The sequence below is a fragment of the Mytilus edulis genome, chromosome 14 (assembly GCF_963676685.1).
Source record: "Mytilus edulis chromosome 14, xbMytEdul2.2, whole genome shotgun sequence".
Classification (NCBI taxonomy): domain Eukaryota; kingdom Metazoa; phylum Mollusca; class Bivalvia; order Mytilida; family Mytilidae; genus Mytilus; species Mytilus edulis.
In genome coordinates this window covers 63,077,967-63,095,889 of record NC_092357.1, presented here as the reverse complement: position 1 = coordinate 63,095,889, position 17,923 = coordinate 63,077,967, and positions in this window count along the sequence as shown.

The window sequence follows — 17,923 nt, the reverse complement described above, 5'->3', positions numbered from 1 at the left end:
CAAAATCCGTCTAATACAAAACAGTCAGATGAAAATCCCGAGGCTAGGCGAGAACGTGACCTCACGGAAAAAGGAAAAGGAGTTTTCGCTGAAAAAACGTGACAAGTTCTGTCAGGAACAAGAAGCTCTCTGGACAGACATTGAATCCAAGTTACTGGAAGTAACAACGCCTCATAACGAGCTGCAACAACTCCTAACAGCCCAGGACAAACTAGTTAAAGCCTGTAATAATTATCGTAGGCTCACGGATGAATACCTAGACTTTCTGAAAACAACCAGAACATTGAAGAGCCAAAAAGAAATAGATGCATGTAAACTCTCTTTAGATTTTCGTCTGTCCAAAGTGGAACTGGTTATGGAAAAACTACACCAGCATCGCCTCGCCCTAACAAAGGCCAAATCCACTCAAACAAAGACCCCAAAAGGTAAGAAAACCTCACGCAGCGGTAGTTCTAACGTGTCAGACATGTCAAGCCTAGCACGGAGAAAGCGTGCCAAGGCAGAGGCTGCCAAGTCTAAAATAGCCTTTGTCGAAAAACATGCATTTATCCTACAACAGGAAGCAATGTTAGAGGAACAAGCCCTGTTCAGACAAATTGAAATGCAACAAGAAGCCGCACAAGTAAGCTGGGAAAAGGCCGAGCTTAAAGACAAATTTAACATTCTTGCAGCACAAAAAGAAGCTGCAGCCGCAGAAGCCGAGGCTCGTATCCTGGAATAAGATTATAGCCAAGCGGTTAGCGATCTCCCTGACGAAAAAGAAGATCCGCTCCAGCGTGTGCAAGATTTCGTCAATAAACTTCCTGTATCAACTGTTGTAAAGGAAGTAACAGGACCTCAAAAGAAAAAAAAGATTCCTGTTAAGATCGAACTGAGTCACGAAGCACCAGCGTTCGTGCCATCCGTAGCACTGAACTTGCTGTCACAGACATCTGCTGTCTTGTCTTCCAATACTAAGTCACCGGAAGTTACCTTAATCCCAGATCTGGGATTAGTAACCGACATTCAAAAACTAGGCCTTTCAGATCAGAGCCCTACTGAGAACCAAAAACAGGGTGTTAAAGAAGCTATCCCTGTCTTACGCACAAATCAAGACTTTATAGAAGAGACCACTGTTTCACACCAAAAACAAGGCATAATAGAAGAGATCCCTGTTGCACACCAACAACAAATCAACCACACATCGGAGATAACTAGATTCCTCTTACGTAAGGACCTGCTTTTCTCCCGGTTAACAAGCTTTAACGATCGGACAGAATCCTTCCATACTTGGAAAGCAAGCTTCAATAATGTGACTGATGAGTTACAAGTCTCTGACTCAGAACAGGTCGATATACTGATCAAGTGGCTCGGTCCAGAGTCGGCTAAACACGCCATTAGCATAAGAGCGTCAAACGACAATAATCCTACCATAGGTATACAGAGATTATGGAAGAGGCTTGACGAGCGGTATGGTGCTCCAGAAATGTTGGAAGCCTCTCTCATCAGTAAACATGCCAAATTCCAAACCTTCACGAATAAGGACAACGCACGTCTCTATGAACTGTCTGACATTCTATCAGAAATAGAATATCACAAAGACAATCCCAAGCTGGCATGTTTAATTTGCTTGCTTATTTCGACTCTTTGTCCGGGATAAATACTATTGTGGAAAAACTGCCATTCGGACGCCAAGAAAAGTGGATTACAAGGGCTTCAAGATACAAGTCCAAATATGAAGTTGCCTTTCCACCTTTCACAGAAATCTATGCCTTCATCAGGGAAATGAGCAAAATTAAAAACGATCCTGGGTTCAGCTTTGGGTCAAAAGTAACACCAAATACAAAAGACGCTGCGCCAATGTTCACACCTCAGTTGTACTCTGAAGTCAACGTCCATAAGACGGCTGTTGAACAGCAAATTGAAGACAGCAGTGAACAACAAGATCTGTGCATCATACACAAGACAAAGCATACCTTGAATGAATGCCGAGCATTCCGAGCCAAACCAATCGAGGAACGCAAGGAACTGTTAAGACAAAACAATGTATGCTACAAGTGTTGTGAGTCAACCACACACAGAAGTCGGGACTGCAACGCAAGTATCAGTTGTAACGAGTGTGGAAGTGAACGACATACCACAGCACTTCACATCACTAGACCACAACAATCTGAAAGTTCCCAGTTTAGCTCACCCAGACAAGCCTACGGCGGGGAGCTTACACAAGTCTACAGCGGGGAGCAGACAGAGTCCGCTGAAACAAAGTTAACCTCTGTGAGTTCGATCTGCACAGAGATCTAAAAAGATCATAAGAGCGAGAAATCTTATGCCAAGATGTAACCTGTGGACGTGTACCACAAGGACAAGACAGACACAATTATCAGGATGTACGCCATTATTGACGACCAAAGCAACCGGTCTCTTGCCTGAATTCTTCAGTCTGTTCAACGTTCGGGAGAAACCTGAAAACTACTCTCTTACAACATGCTCCGCCAGAGTAGCTACTTCTGGGAAAAGAGGAAAAGATTTCGTCATAAAATCGGTACATAGTGACGTACAATTTGATCTGCCTACATTAATTGAATGTAATAATATTCCCAATAATCGAGACGAACTTCTGAAGTTGCAATGCATCATCCTCATCTGAAAGAACTCAGAGGAAGCATTCCACCAAAAGAGGAACGTTGTCAAATTCTACTCCTAATTGGAAGGGACCTTATAGAGGCACACCACGTTCTTGAACAACGCCTAGGACCATCCCAAACTGCATTTGCCCACAAGTTGAGACTTGGTTGGGTCATAATTGGAAATACATACATTGACAAGCAAACTGTTCCTATTGAATTTAATTTAATAATTTAAAGCTCTCTATAGTTTTATTAACAATAAGTAGCCTACTTCTAGTAGGGTTGAGATGTAAAATTTCCCATTCACACTCGTGTTTTTTGTGTAGTTAGTTGCTGTCTCTGGCATATATGTAAATTCATAATCGTTAATGTTTTTTTAATTATCATACTATAAACAGTTGTTCTAGTTACCTGTTTAACAAATTATACATCTTCTAATTGACAATACCATTGCTTTTCAGATATGACAGCATTTATAAGTAAGAATCAATGCCATTCCACAAATTAAAATCCTACAGGATGTACAAAACTAACACATTACTCAGTGTCATTTCGTAAGCATAATTATCAAAGGACATAACTCAGTTCCACAGAATAGACCACTTTCGAGTTCATTCGTCACCGGAAACAAAACTGTCAATTATGCGCGCCTTTGTGATGTCATTTACCAGATAGAGGAGATCGCCTGTATCCCTGCATTATCAACATTCATCAAGCGTCTAAGTGATCGTCATTGTGCGGGATAAACTAGAAATAATTTTTGTTTTGTAAGTACTTAATGACAATTCCCGAATGACAACAGTGCTGATTGTCAATTATGAGAATTTAGCTTGCCGAATAAAGTGTGCAATATATAGTATAATAATTTTCCAACCATTCGCTCAACATTGGAATGGAAGTGACCATGCCCCTAAACGCACGAATGATGATCACTAAAACCAGATTTTTTGACGGAAATGCATCGAACTCGAAAGTTGTCTATTGAGATGCATGACAGTCATCTCCTCAGCCACTCTTACTTACACAGATCCTGGTGTAATATGTTGACTAAATTAAAATACTTTTTATTGTAATGTTATGAGACACAGTTTATGACAAAACTTGATAAAACATTTATGTTATAATAGGCCGTTATTTTTCTGAATAGAATTGTTTCATATTTTTCATGTCGGGGCCTTTAATAACATACTACACGGTATGATGTTTTCCTCATTGACGAAGGCCGTACGGTTCCGTATGTGTTTCGATACTCTAATATGTTTTCATATTGCTAACTTTCAGGATTTTTATCTGTTTTTATGTTCTTTTCGCGTAATGTATGCTATTTGAATATGATTGTATTTTTAATTGAGTTTAAATTTTAAAGTAAAACAAAAATATTTCCGTAATTTTCATGAAAATGTAAATAACCTAACATGTTGCTGTTTAGCAAGATGAGTAAGAAGGTAACATTCTCTGTTATTTTTTATTAGTTCTTCTTTTGAAAATGTCATCTCCAAATCCTGGTAAATTTTTATTTTTAGAAAAGTTGATAATTTTATTTCGCGTTCTTTCAAACAGATACCCCCATTTACACCCGTCTGATAAGAAAGTGTTCTTGGAGATTTCCAAATGGCAAAACGTCCGGATGAATGAAGAATAGCAATTGAAAGTAACTCTTTATTCCTGCAAAAATAATGAAGAGTTCGAACAAAAGATTTACGTCACAGGTGTATCTTAATGAATGTTTTAAGTATTTTACATAATTAATGCATGCCACGGGAAGAAAATAATTTGTTGTATTATACCATTGACCTTATGAAAATCTTGATATGAGAGCACGGGTCGTAGTTATCATATTTCTGGTGTTTAAAGTCAAGCATTTCAAATGAAATTCCAACTTGCTTATTTTAATCCTTATTAGTAATGTTGTATCAATACGTTATGCTCGCTATCAAAACTTGAATTTAGTTATGTTTGAAATTGTAATGTCTTGGTGAGATTTAACTATTGATGTAATTTCACAAAACAAATACGTATACAATTATTGAAATTTTCACTCAAGTGGATAAATGCGTTTCAAATACTACATTTTAAATTGAAAGACATACTATCAAAGGCAATATAAATGCCACCCGTGTAAAACTGCTTATAATATTCCATGTGACAGATTCTGTCGACCACAAAATTATTTGCCAAAAAAGAGATAACACTATTCCAACTTGTGTGTGTAAGATGTTATCGTGCATATAAACTTTGATCGTTTTTCAAGCTACAAATTAAATCAGTGTTTACTTAAACCCATAAAACCTGACTATTTCCTAATCTTTGAAGATTTATTGTATTCGTTACTTTAACTAACACTTCAAATTATCCAGTTTTTATTTCTCTTTTGAATTATTTCACATTTTGTTGTTGCTAGGATTTTTTACTTTACTTTGCGATTACATTGGTTTAAAGGGAGCTGTACTTATTCACCTCTTCGTACGTTTGTCTATATACAAGTTCCATTGACATTCATGGCAAGTTCCTTTTTTTCGATATAAATGCCGAAATACACAAATTATGTTCCTCCATGGAATACGGTGTGCATATTTCACAACATGTTCACTATGCCCGTATCTGTTGTGATTCAATTCTCAATTTATGAGCTATAAACAAACGTTATATCGGTATTATTGGTAAATTATTAAGTCAGGAATTTCATAATCACAATTTACTTAAAACTTTAATAAATTCTTATTATCTTGATGTTGTTGTGGTATACAAGTGCCAAGACATGTCCACGTGATTTTTTTATATGATAATACAGCTGGTTAGCGCTGAGAGGCAGCTCCCACTGAGTAGGTGAATATTTTGCTTGTTTAATGACTCTTATGATACTGTTAGACTTCATACTTAAGGAGGACATTCTTATACATAACTTTATCCACAAGAGCTAAAGGAGTTGCATTTTATTCGACATTTTAATTAACACAGATGTCAGAGCACAATATTTTTGTTTACTTTTCTATCGAGTTAAATCAACCATGAATTCACAACTAAGAAGGCTATGTTTATCCTTGGCTAAATGTAAGCCTCATACAGGTTGTTTACAGTACAGAACGTTCGCCGTGAATCCTTCCAAACGAACAAGACGCGGAACTAAAGCTGGCAAAAAAAGTGTTTCGATTAACAAACACAATCTTAACCCTAAATAGAGACATCATACGTGGTAATAATCGAGAAGGTAACTGAAGATTTTCCCCAGGATATTTGGTGTCCGAGTCGGTAATAAACCTTTCCAAAAATCACCCAGCCCCTGCCCCTTGTTTATATTGTTATATGCATAATATTGTCTTTTTGTGCGTTTCTAGTGCATTTGATTACTTTTGCTTTTCAAACTGAATCCAGTTGAGTTTTAATTATATCTCTGATAAACTTCAAATAAATAAATTTCAATGTTTGAAAGCACATACAAATCTTTCTGAATGGCTTTATCTAAAAGTTAAGCTAGTACTACTTAATTATACACCAAGTAACCATGTGCGACACATTTATAGTTTAAAATTTGAACAATGTGTTTTACAATCATGCCATTTACCCACAAAACACAAAAACGTTCAGGAAATGTTCAAGGAACGTTTCTGTTTCGTTGTGAGAACGTTGTGATTTAACATTGTAGGAACGTAAAAGTGAGGACAATTAGTTACGTTATAAGAACGTTATGATATAACGTTATGAAAAACCAAGCTGGAACCTTAATAGAACCTTGTGTAACCAAACTGGAACCTTGACAGAACCTTGTGTAACCAATCAGGAACTTTTATAGAACCTTGTGTAACCAATCAGGAACCTTTAAAGAACCCTGTGTAACCAATCTGGAACCTTTATAGAACCTTGTGTAACCAAACTGGAACATTAATAGAACCTTGTGTAACCAATCAGGAACCTTTATAGAACCTTGTATAACCAATCAGGAACCTTTAAAGAACCTTGTGTAACCAATCTGGAACCTAAATATAATCATGTGTTACCAATCTGGAACCCAAATTTAACCTAGTCCCAGGCAACATTTGTATGTTGGTTAAACAATTGCCCAACGTATCTACATTCATTGGCCCAATGTTGTTTTTCTCTCCATCTTCCTGAACATGCATGAACATTTTGCCAATGGACGTTTAAGCAACCACCAATCAATTAATCTTTCTCTCCAGGAATTGTAACCATATTTGAATGAATTAAATCAACCTTTTCATGTTACCTTTTATCTTAAATAATGAATACAAATATGAATACCAATATATAATTTATTTTATCTAGACAAGGAGCAAATTGTGAAAAGTTTAATTTTATGTATCTACACGTTGCAACATCAGATCTAGAAAAAAAAACCTATAAAGTATATTCCTGATGTTTCATTTCTGTTAATGTAATACACTTCATCATGTTCATACAGTTATTTACTAGTTCTGTAGTTCACTTCATCAGGTTCATACAGTTATTTCCTTGTTCTGTAATTCACTTCATCAAGTTAATACATGTATTATCTAGTTTTGTAATTCACTTCATCAGGTTCATACAGTTATTTCCTAGTTCTATAATTTACTTCATCATGTTCAAACAGTTATTTCCTTGTTCTGTTATTCACTTCATCAGGTTCATACAGTTATTTCCTAGTTTTGTAATTCACTTCATCAGGTTCACAATGGTTCATTCAGTTATTTCCTAGTTTTGTAATTCACTTCATCAGGTTCATACAGTTATTTCCTAGTTTTGTAATTCACTTCATCAGGTTCACAATGGTTCATTCAGTTATTTCCTAGTTCTGTTATTCACTTCATCAGGTTCATTCAGTTATTTCCTAGTTCTGCAATTTCACTTCATCAGGTTCATACAGTTATTTCCTAGTTCTGTAATTCACTTCATCATGTTCATTCAATTACTTCCTAGTTCTGTTATTTCACGTCATCAGGTTCATATAATTATTTCCTAGTTTTGCAATTAACTTCATCAGGTTCTTTCAATTATTTACCAGTTCTGTAATTCACTTTATCAGGTTCATACAGTTAATTCCTAGTTTTGTAATCTAACATGGTTTGTATTCACAAAAGTGTTCCTTTTGTTTTCTGCTACACTTTCTTTTGGCACTATTTAGGAATTCGTCGTATGTTTAATTCTTATCCACATTATGATCCAGTATAGCAAATCTTCATTAAAATTATTTCACTGCCCCTGTAATAAAGTAATGAACAAATGAGTACTCAATGTATTCTTCTTACGAATATAATAAATCCTAAAAGACTCTTGTATAAATTTAATCGAGACTATACAAGGCGATGCCTTAGGGATAAGGCACTAAATGAATAATGCTAGTGAAAGAAATACGAAGTCAAATATAAATACACCAGCATTATCGGTATTATAATATTTAACATTTTAATTATGCATATATATTTTGCAACTTTCTAATCCTTTGTGGCATTGAGGATTGCTATTATATTACTAACTTAAAGTAGTTGATTGTGCATTTTGTCTAGTTCTCTTTTATTTGTATGAACTAAAGATAATTATACAACATTATGAAACAGTATGTAACAAGAAAAATTCTAAAATACACTTTTCCATTGATAATGGTTATAAATGCAATCTTCACATTTAACAAAGATTTCAGAAATAAAATATTAGGTTGTTGGTAAGTATACAATTTGTTTAATGATATTAATGTTCACTCGCAAGAGTTCGTGTTTATTTCGGATTAAAATCGATTTAAACACTCTTTTTCACCCAAAACGCAATTTCAACGTTATAAAGTGATAGAAACTACAAGTTTTACTTGGGGTTAAAAACATGTTTTATTTGTCATTCATAATCATATACATATATCAGAATTTGTAAAGTAACAATTAACTTACATGTTTGTTTGTCTTTGTTTGCTATTGATTTAACATTTTTTTGGAAAGATTATTTTTTCTGAATGAGGAACATTGTTCGAACGTTTTAAGAATGTTCGTCAAGTAACGTTGAAAAGTAACAAATATTAAACGTTATTAAAAGTAATAAAATTACCTCCTGCGTACTTTTGTAAATAAACCCAAGTAACATATACTTATGTTTCTAACCACTGAACAATCATTTTAAAGTTTGAGTTGACAAAGGATTTGATACGATGATATCAATTCAAACATTTCATTCCTAAAATCAATAAAAAAATTACATTTATTTGATCCTTCACGATTTATATATTGTTTTCTTTCACAAAAAGCAAACACAAGTTATATGACGTTTTCTCTTTACTTTGTCTTACATAGAAGCATGTCTTTTTTATTTTTGTTAGTCATTTATTCATAATTGATGGTCACAAAGGGACATGTAATCATTCTCAACTTGAAGCATAATTACTTATACTTGCTACATTATTTTGATATTTGATCCTTAACTCACACCACGCAAAGTTCTTATTCCTTTTATGAGTTACACTCTAAACCATGTTAAGATAAGCTTTATCAGCTCTTCAATGTTAATATGTGGTTGTGATTTCAGTTATTTGGCCTTGGTCATCACTGAAGACAAATTAGTTGTCGACCTACACTTCTGGTGCAGCAAATCGAATTTTTGTAAATTCGTTTCATTTGAAGTCGTATCAAATCATTCCATTATAAACAAATTATATTGTTACACAACTTGAAGGTAATTTTATTTGAAAAGACAAGAATAATGTATAAACATTGCTACATTTCATATAACGAAATATAGTTAATTTTTTGTTTTGTTCACAAAGTTTAGAAATGTTTAAAAAAAAAAAAAGAAGTTGGTATATTGCTACTAAGATGGTGTACATTGATAATTTAAAAATCGAAATTGTCTGGTTTGTCATTGATTCTGGTCCTGATATGACCGTGTATGCCAGAGTCGAGCTTTATGACGAGGCGCAGAAAGCTGCGAGTGAAGTTTTTTTTTCCTATTTTTAGTTCTTGAGGATTAAACAAATATGTGTTAATAAGTAACCCCAGCATACCGATCACTTGTTTTTCTGTGTAGCATGTTTTACCTTTTTGCACGGTCTTTCATTGAAGAACGATTTTTTGACGATTTATTTCTAATCTAGACGTTTTAAATGTCTAGTTTTGGGCAGGAATTCAGTTTACTTTGTGAAAAATCATACAGAGTCAAGCAAAAAATACACCGAAGAAGATATCACTGACATGTGCCATGCTAGACTTGTTAATCTAATGGACAATTCAGTTTAGCCGACAATGCACCGTTGTTTGTTTTGAACATTGTGAAGCTGAGGTATCCAATACAACAATGATATGCCCTCCAATTTGATGTTCAATGTAATGTTCATTAAAGCCATAAAGGACTTATGATGCGCCAAAAACTCATATAGTTAAGATGATATGTTTTTGTAGGTGAATAACCTGAGCGATGATTTATATCTAATCTCGACGTTCTAAATGTCTAGTTTTGGGCAGTAATTCAGCTTACTTTGTGAAAAATCATACAGAGTCAAGCAAAAAATACATCGAAGAAGATATCACTGTCATGTGCCATGCTGGACTTTTTAATTGACAACATATTTGTTAAATTGTGAAGTTTAATCTTCCAACATACTACTGGAATCTCAATGGCTACCAATTGCTCTCCTCTACTTGCAGATTTGCTTTTGTATCCCTATGAAGCAGAATTCATCCAAGGGCTTGTACAGAAAGGAAAAAAGAAATTAAACGAGTCTTTTAATTTCCCCTTTCGGTATATTGATGATGTACTGTCTCTTAATACTGATAGATTCAGTGATCACTTACTTTTAATATATCCACGTGAACTTGAAATTAAAGTTATTACCAACACAGACAAATATGCTTCATATTTAGACCTTTTTCTCGAAATGACTACTGGTGGTAGGTTTAATACCAAAATTTATGACAAACGAGATGATTTTAATTTTCCTATAGTCAACTTTCCATTTCTGTGTAGCAACATCCCAGCAGCACCAGCATATGAAGTATATATGTCTCAATTGATACGTTACTCTGGAGCTAGCTCAAAGTACGTTGATTGGCTGAACAAGGAATACTGATTTCTCAAAAGTTGCTAAAACAGGGCTATGAATCAATTAAATAAGGTCATCACTCAAGACATTTTACGGTCGCCATCATGAGCGGATTGACCATTATGACAAAAGTGTGTCAGAAATCATATCTGATATTCTTCCTCAGTCATAATAATCATCAATCTTTACCGAACTGAACAAAGAAGTAACACGACGGGTGCCGTATACGGTTAAGGAAGTGCTTACCCTTCCAGAGAACCAGATTTCATTCCCGGATTTTAGTGGAGTTCGTGTTGTTTGTTTTTTATCATTCATAAGACAATAACAATCAAAACCAAGGAGTAAACAAAGACTCACAAAACCAAAGGACATGTACACCAACAATTATATATAAGAATATAGAAATAACACGAACTCGACTAAAAACCGGAAGGGTAAGCATGTCCTGTTCATGTAAATGTTCTTTGGCTTTGTGAGTCTTTGTTTACTCCTTGGTTTTGATTGTTATTGCCTTTTACATGACACTCGTAGTAGTACAAGTTAAATAGAAAGACAATATCATTTGAAGGTTTGTCCGCAGAAACAACAACATTCTTTTCATAAAGAGATAGACACATTTCACCGCCTCTTTGTCTCTGAAAACGGACATTGGTCGATTATTCACAAAGCGACGTTTTATCAGATTCTTGTTTGATTAGGCGCAATCTAACAAAGTTTGCGGTTCAACTACCTTCCATGCTCTGGCGTTGTCCCCAATGGAATCCATAACTATTTTGAAGTAGTAGTTCCAGTTGATGTGTTGCAGTTTCTAAACTAAGGACCATGAAATATTACCTTTCACAGATTTTGATGCTAAATTATGTTTAGATCCCCAGTAAGACAGAGGGACTGTAAATATAAGGCGTGTGAGAACAGTGGCATGTCAGAGGTGATTTTTTTTATGTATTGTTCTAAATCAAGATCCTGCAATGCTGGTTTATAGTTAAATGTTTTGAATGCAATTTGGTGTATATTGTATCTGTTATAATACGTTGTGAACCTATGCTCCGATTTAATATCTAACAAACATTACTAATTATCATGCTGAATCTGTAGTAAGCGCATACATGACTCAGGACAAATACTATACCATTGCCGTAACATCACAGTTCTTCAATGTAAAATTGAAATAATCGGCAAAATAATATAAAAACCAGAACAGACATCATGGACATATACCATGTACACAATTTAGTTCTGAGTTGTTAAAACAGGCTGTGTAAGTTTGTTTTATACTAAAACTGTCATTTTGGTCTGTTGTGTTTTTTTTACTTTTGAGGTAACTAAAAGATCATTCGTATACAGTTAAACTGTCTTATAAATCAAAAGGGAAATGTTAATAAACTTTTGTTTGTATGTTGTTGATAGCACTAACATTTAAAAAGTAAAATCACAACAATATCGACCACCATGGGAAGTTCAAAATGGAAATTCCTTTTTGAAATATCACAATCAAAAGCCTAAACACATCAAACGAATGAGAAACAACTGTCATATTCCTCACTTGCTACACGTATTTCCTTATGTAGAAAATGGTTGGTTAAACCAGGTGTTATAGCTAGCTAAATTTTAACTTTTATGACAGTCGCATATAATTCAATTATACTAACAACAATGTGTGCGAAAAAACGATCAGACATAATAGTTTAACGCGTCAAAAAAAGGCAACAGTGTATACCACTGTTATTAGTTGATTGAGAAAAAATAATCCGGGTTACAAACTTAACCCAAGTTAAAAATAACGGAACAATCGAAATTCTGAAGTGTAACAAAATCAACCGTAAAACATACATAAAAATAAACTATTTGATAACAAATTCCATATTCCTAATTAGTTCAAGACATTTAAAGACAATAATGGTTGTTTGAACCTGGTTTCGTGGCTAGCCTAACCGCCGCTTATATGGCAATGTTAAATGTATATCGCTAAAATGATGACACTTTGAAACATCAATACACAACGTACAAACACAGCACAACTCAGCACAGAGACACACATATATAACAAAATATAATTGTACATTACAACATGTTAAACCACAAAACAACAACGTACATCTTTCTTTAACGAATGTACATCACACCACAAACCGTGACGAATTTTATGACGTCAATTTATTCTTGAAAGCAAAATATTGGTACAACAATTGACATTGTAATATAATCTTGATCAATTTAATAACATATACCTGGTCTTCTATATACCTTACCACATAAGAAAAAAATACATCTACAAAATATTGAAGACCTATTGGTGGCCTTCGGCTGTTGTCTGCTCTATGGTCGGGTTGTTGTCTGACACATTTTAAAATTTGTTGCTTATATCTTTTCTAATCTGCCGCTTGTTTCCACATACAGCAATATTATAACAACATAACATACCAACAAAAAACTATATGCCATCATCTTGCAAATTATCAATATTCAAAACGCACAAAATACTTTTTTTTTTGCCGATCAGGAAAACAATTATTTAGAAACCAGCATCCACGTGTCAATGTCATGTAAAACTCAAGTGGGAGTTTTAGTTCAAAGACTACGGCTAAAAAAATAAGTTAAAGTAAAATTATATAATCTAAATCCGATTAAAGACTTATAGCCATACCATATACGAACAATATGTATATAAAGACCATGAAAATTGTCAAATTGAGCATTCTTTATGCTTATGAATAATTTGATGTACACAGTTCCACAGCAAGTCAAATAACTCATATAACTGCTATTTTTCCACTTAACTGTTTTGCGCCAAGAAATCATACTCCTCGCAAATATCTTACCGAGAAGACAATATATTTTACTGGAGTCTGCAGGAATTATCTATTGAATAGAGAAACACAGAATGGCATTAAGACAATGTACAAAATAGCAACAACAAAAAATGTTATCTACAATAAAAGCTATAAATATTTGCATCTTCACAAAGGTAAATGGAGAAAGACGAAACATATAAAACAAATTAAGCATGACAGCAGGAATACATCAGACGCCATTTTATTATGTACATACAGTACACAATAATGTATAAGACGCCATTCTATTATAAACATATAGTAACAGTAGTATTAAAGGCAATATAGATGCCATCCGCTTACAATTTTCGATTTCTCTTAGTGACAGATACCTCAGTTTTTGTCGACCAAAAACAATTTGCAAAAAGTAAAATCAGAAAAAGAAAAAATCAATCAGAAAGTCCCAAATCACATGGCAAAATCAAATGACAAAACACGTCAAACGAATGGACAACAACTGTCATATTCCTGACTTGGGTACAGGCATTTTCAAATGTAAAAAAATGGTGGATTGAACCTGGTTTTACAGCGCTAAAACTCTCACTTTTACGACAGTCTCATCAAATTCCGTTATATTACGACGATGCGTAAACAAAACAGATATAATAAATAAAATAGTCAAAATATTGGTACAGCAGTCATCATTGTGTAACAACCTTAATACAAACAATTTTACAAAAAAACACCAAATCAATTATCAAAATAAAAAAAACATTCAACATTGTTCAAGCCGAACTTTAAAAAGTTGAAAAAAGACATAACAAAATCTAAACTTGTGTGAAAGTTATAGTCGTGTCTTCAAACTTTGATCTTTCATGACATTGATCAATCTACAAATTAAATCTTTGATTACACAAACCAATGACATGATTTAAACCTGGCTTTTCTTTGATCCTTAAAGATTTGTTTTTCGTTACTTTATCTAACACTCCACAGTTTCCAATCATGCCGTTGTCATTTCTCTTTTTAATTATTTCACATTTTGTTGTAGCGAGGATCTTTTTACCTTACTTTGCGATAACATTGTTTAAACAGGGACTATACATAATCACATCTATGTGAAAATTCTGTCAAATTCCCTTTTTTGATATAAACACCGTCATACACAAAGAATATTACTCCAAGGACGCCTTTGTTTTTAAAAAAGTGGAACAAACCATAATAATGTATGGCTTCAGTTCATTACTAAACCAATGAGCTATATAGATATAGGAAGATGTGGTGTGAGTGCCAATGAGACAACTCCCCATCCAAATAACAATTTAAAAAAGTAAAAAAAAAGTAAAAGTATAGCATGCATGGCCGAAATTAAAACCGAAGTTTGATACGTAAATTACAGTGCGATTTTAACATCATTTTACATTCGTTAGTTATAAAAACGTGCAAATGGTGCATGTATAAGTTTATTTTTTTGAAAACTGACAAATAAGAGGCATCAGTAAAAAAACAGAAATAACGCAAATGCATTTTATCAATCATTTGTATATGTTTATCAAAATTGCTGTATGTTTTCTGGCTATAATTGGTATATTCGTTTGAGAAATGGAAAGGTTGATCGCATTTTGTTATGTTAGCGAAATAATCTTCTATGTCGTCGGATAAGATTTACCACTTTCATTATCACCCTTTTGTACATTGTTGAAAAACAATATTATTCAGAATGTAACAGCCAATGATCAATTCACAATTTGGGATCAAGAGTCAAGGTACTCCTTGTTATACATTTGACAGAAGATTGAAAATGGTTAATGATAGAACATGTATTCAATCAATGTATCATTTGAAATAAAATTGTATACAGTTGTTAAATATCAAAATAATCGAAGACAGTCAGCAAATGCACAGGACAATGCGAAATATTATGAGTAATGAATAATGTCATTCTGTATTTAAAAACTATCATGACAGACGAAATAAGCTGTCATATATATTTTAACAGCCACTCGTTTTTAGACTTTTAAAAATCAATATAATGTTGTTACTATATAATAAAATTGAGAATGGAAATGTGGAATGTGTCAAAGAGACAACAACCCGACCAAATAAAAAACAACAGCAAAGGGTCACCAACAGGTCTTCAATGTAGCGAAAAATTCCCGCACCCGGAGGCGTCCTTCAGCTGGCCCCTAAACAAATATATACTAGTCCAGTGATAATGAACGCCATACTAATTTCCAAATTGTACACAAGAAACTAAAATTAAAATAATACAAGACTAACAAAGGCCAGAGGTTCCTGACTTGGGACAGGCGCAAAAATGCGGCGGGGTTAAACATGTTTGTGAGATCTCAACCATCCCCCTATACCTCTAACCAATGTAGAAAAGTAAACGCATAACAATACGCACATTAAAATTCAGTTCAAGAGAAATCCGAGTCTGATGTCAGAAGATATAACCAAAGAAAATAAACAAAATGACAATAATACATAAATAACAACAGACTACTAGCAGTTCACTGACATGCCGGCTCCAGACTTCAATTAAACTGACTGAAAGATTATGATTTCATCATATGAACATCAGGCACAATCCTACCTATTAGGGGTTTAGTATCATACCATCATAACATATATGAGAAGAACATAACCCGTGTCATGCCAACAACTGTTTTTAGAATAAATGTATTTAGTTCCGATGCAATGACCTTATAAGTGACTCAATATTAACGCCAAAATATGCAATCTTTAATGACTTGACAACAGTATCGTAATTATATCCCTTCTTGATAAGTCTATTCAAAGGTTTTGTAAGTTTCTGAGGTGAATACTGACACTTTTGTGCTTTATAAAGAATATTTCCATAAAAAATTGGATGTGAAATACCTGAACGTATTAGAAGTCTGCATGTTGAGCTATATTTACTAATGATGTCTTTATACCGATGATAAAATTTAGTAAATGTTTTGACTAGTTGGTGATATCGAAAACCCTGGTGTAATAATTTTTCAGTAATGCATAAATTTCTCTCGTTAAAATCTAAAACATTGTTACATACACGAGCGAATCGTACCAGTTGAGATAAATAAACACCGTAAGATGGTGACAAGGGAACGTCACCATCTAAAAACGGATAATTAACGATAGGAAATGAAAAATCATCCCTTTTATCATAAATTTTAGTATTCAGCTTTCCATTAGTGATATAGATATCAAGATCGAGAAAAGGGCAGTGGTCATTGTTAGTATTAGCTTTATTTAAAGTAAGTTCAACAGGATAAATTTCATTAATATACATACTGAAGTCGTCATTATTGAGAGCCAAAATATCATCCAAATATCTAAAATTGTTATTAAATTTGTTTATCAGATGTTGTTTCGATGGGTCTTTGCTTATTTTTGTCATAAATTGTAACTCATAACAATACAAAAACAGGTCCGCAATAAGTGGTGCACAGTTAGTCCCCATTGGAATTCCGATAATCTGACGATAAACGGAATCCCCAAAGCGAACAAAAATGTTATCTAGTAAAAATTCAAGGGCATATATAGTATCAAAGCATGTCCAATTAACATAGTTTTTTTGTTTATTGCTACTAAAAAATGCATTTTATATTTAAGTTGTGTGTATTTTAAGGACACCAGTAAACTTACTGTGGCAGATTTTGTTGACCTCTAAATGTCTTTGAATTTTCTGTGTTGTTTGGTTATATTGAATAATTGATTTAAATGATTATATATAAATATATCAAACAGTTCATAATGCAGATTAATTCATTTTTGTGAGCACCACTTTTCTTGGAATAAGGAAAAAAATTAATGTTAGAATAAAATAGATTTCAAGGTTTTGTCAGTAATAAGCTACCAATATAAAAAAGAAGTTGAGGTATGATTGCCAATGAGACAAGCCTATAAAAATATGCATTGTTTTAACATTTTATTTCATAGTTTGGCTTTACCAACCAAATCCACTAAAATGTGTATCCCACACAAAATAATAAATCCACAGTAAAATAAATAATTCTATTCATTTAAATACCCAGAAGTACCTGTCCTTTTATGTAACTTATGTTGATGACAAATCTATGTTTGTCTTTGATGAATCATTTGATTAGTAAATAAGAAAAAGGAAAATGGTTTATATGATATGGTTTTTTGACTGTTTTTTCCATGGCTCGTCAGTTTGTCTTCAATTTGTAGTTTGGATAATAACATGGTTCTTCTACCATGTCTACCTCCATCTTTTAAAATGAACAATAATACTTTGATTATTTCCCTTTGACCAATACAAGAATAATCATGGCATTTAGCAAAGAAATTAATTTTGGCAACATATTAGCCTTAATTGCTTTTTTTATAATTTTGTTCTTGTGTTTGGAATTCAACATTAAGTCAGTTGTTAAGACTTTGATTTACAGTGCAATACTTGACCATTGGGATTTATGCCTGTATAAAGAATAATGAAGGACCATTAATTTTGTGTTTAGGTGTATTTTGTGGGTGCTGTTAAATTGACCCCCCCTATCTCCTTTTAATAA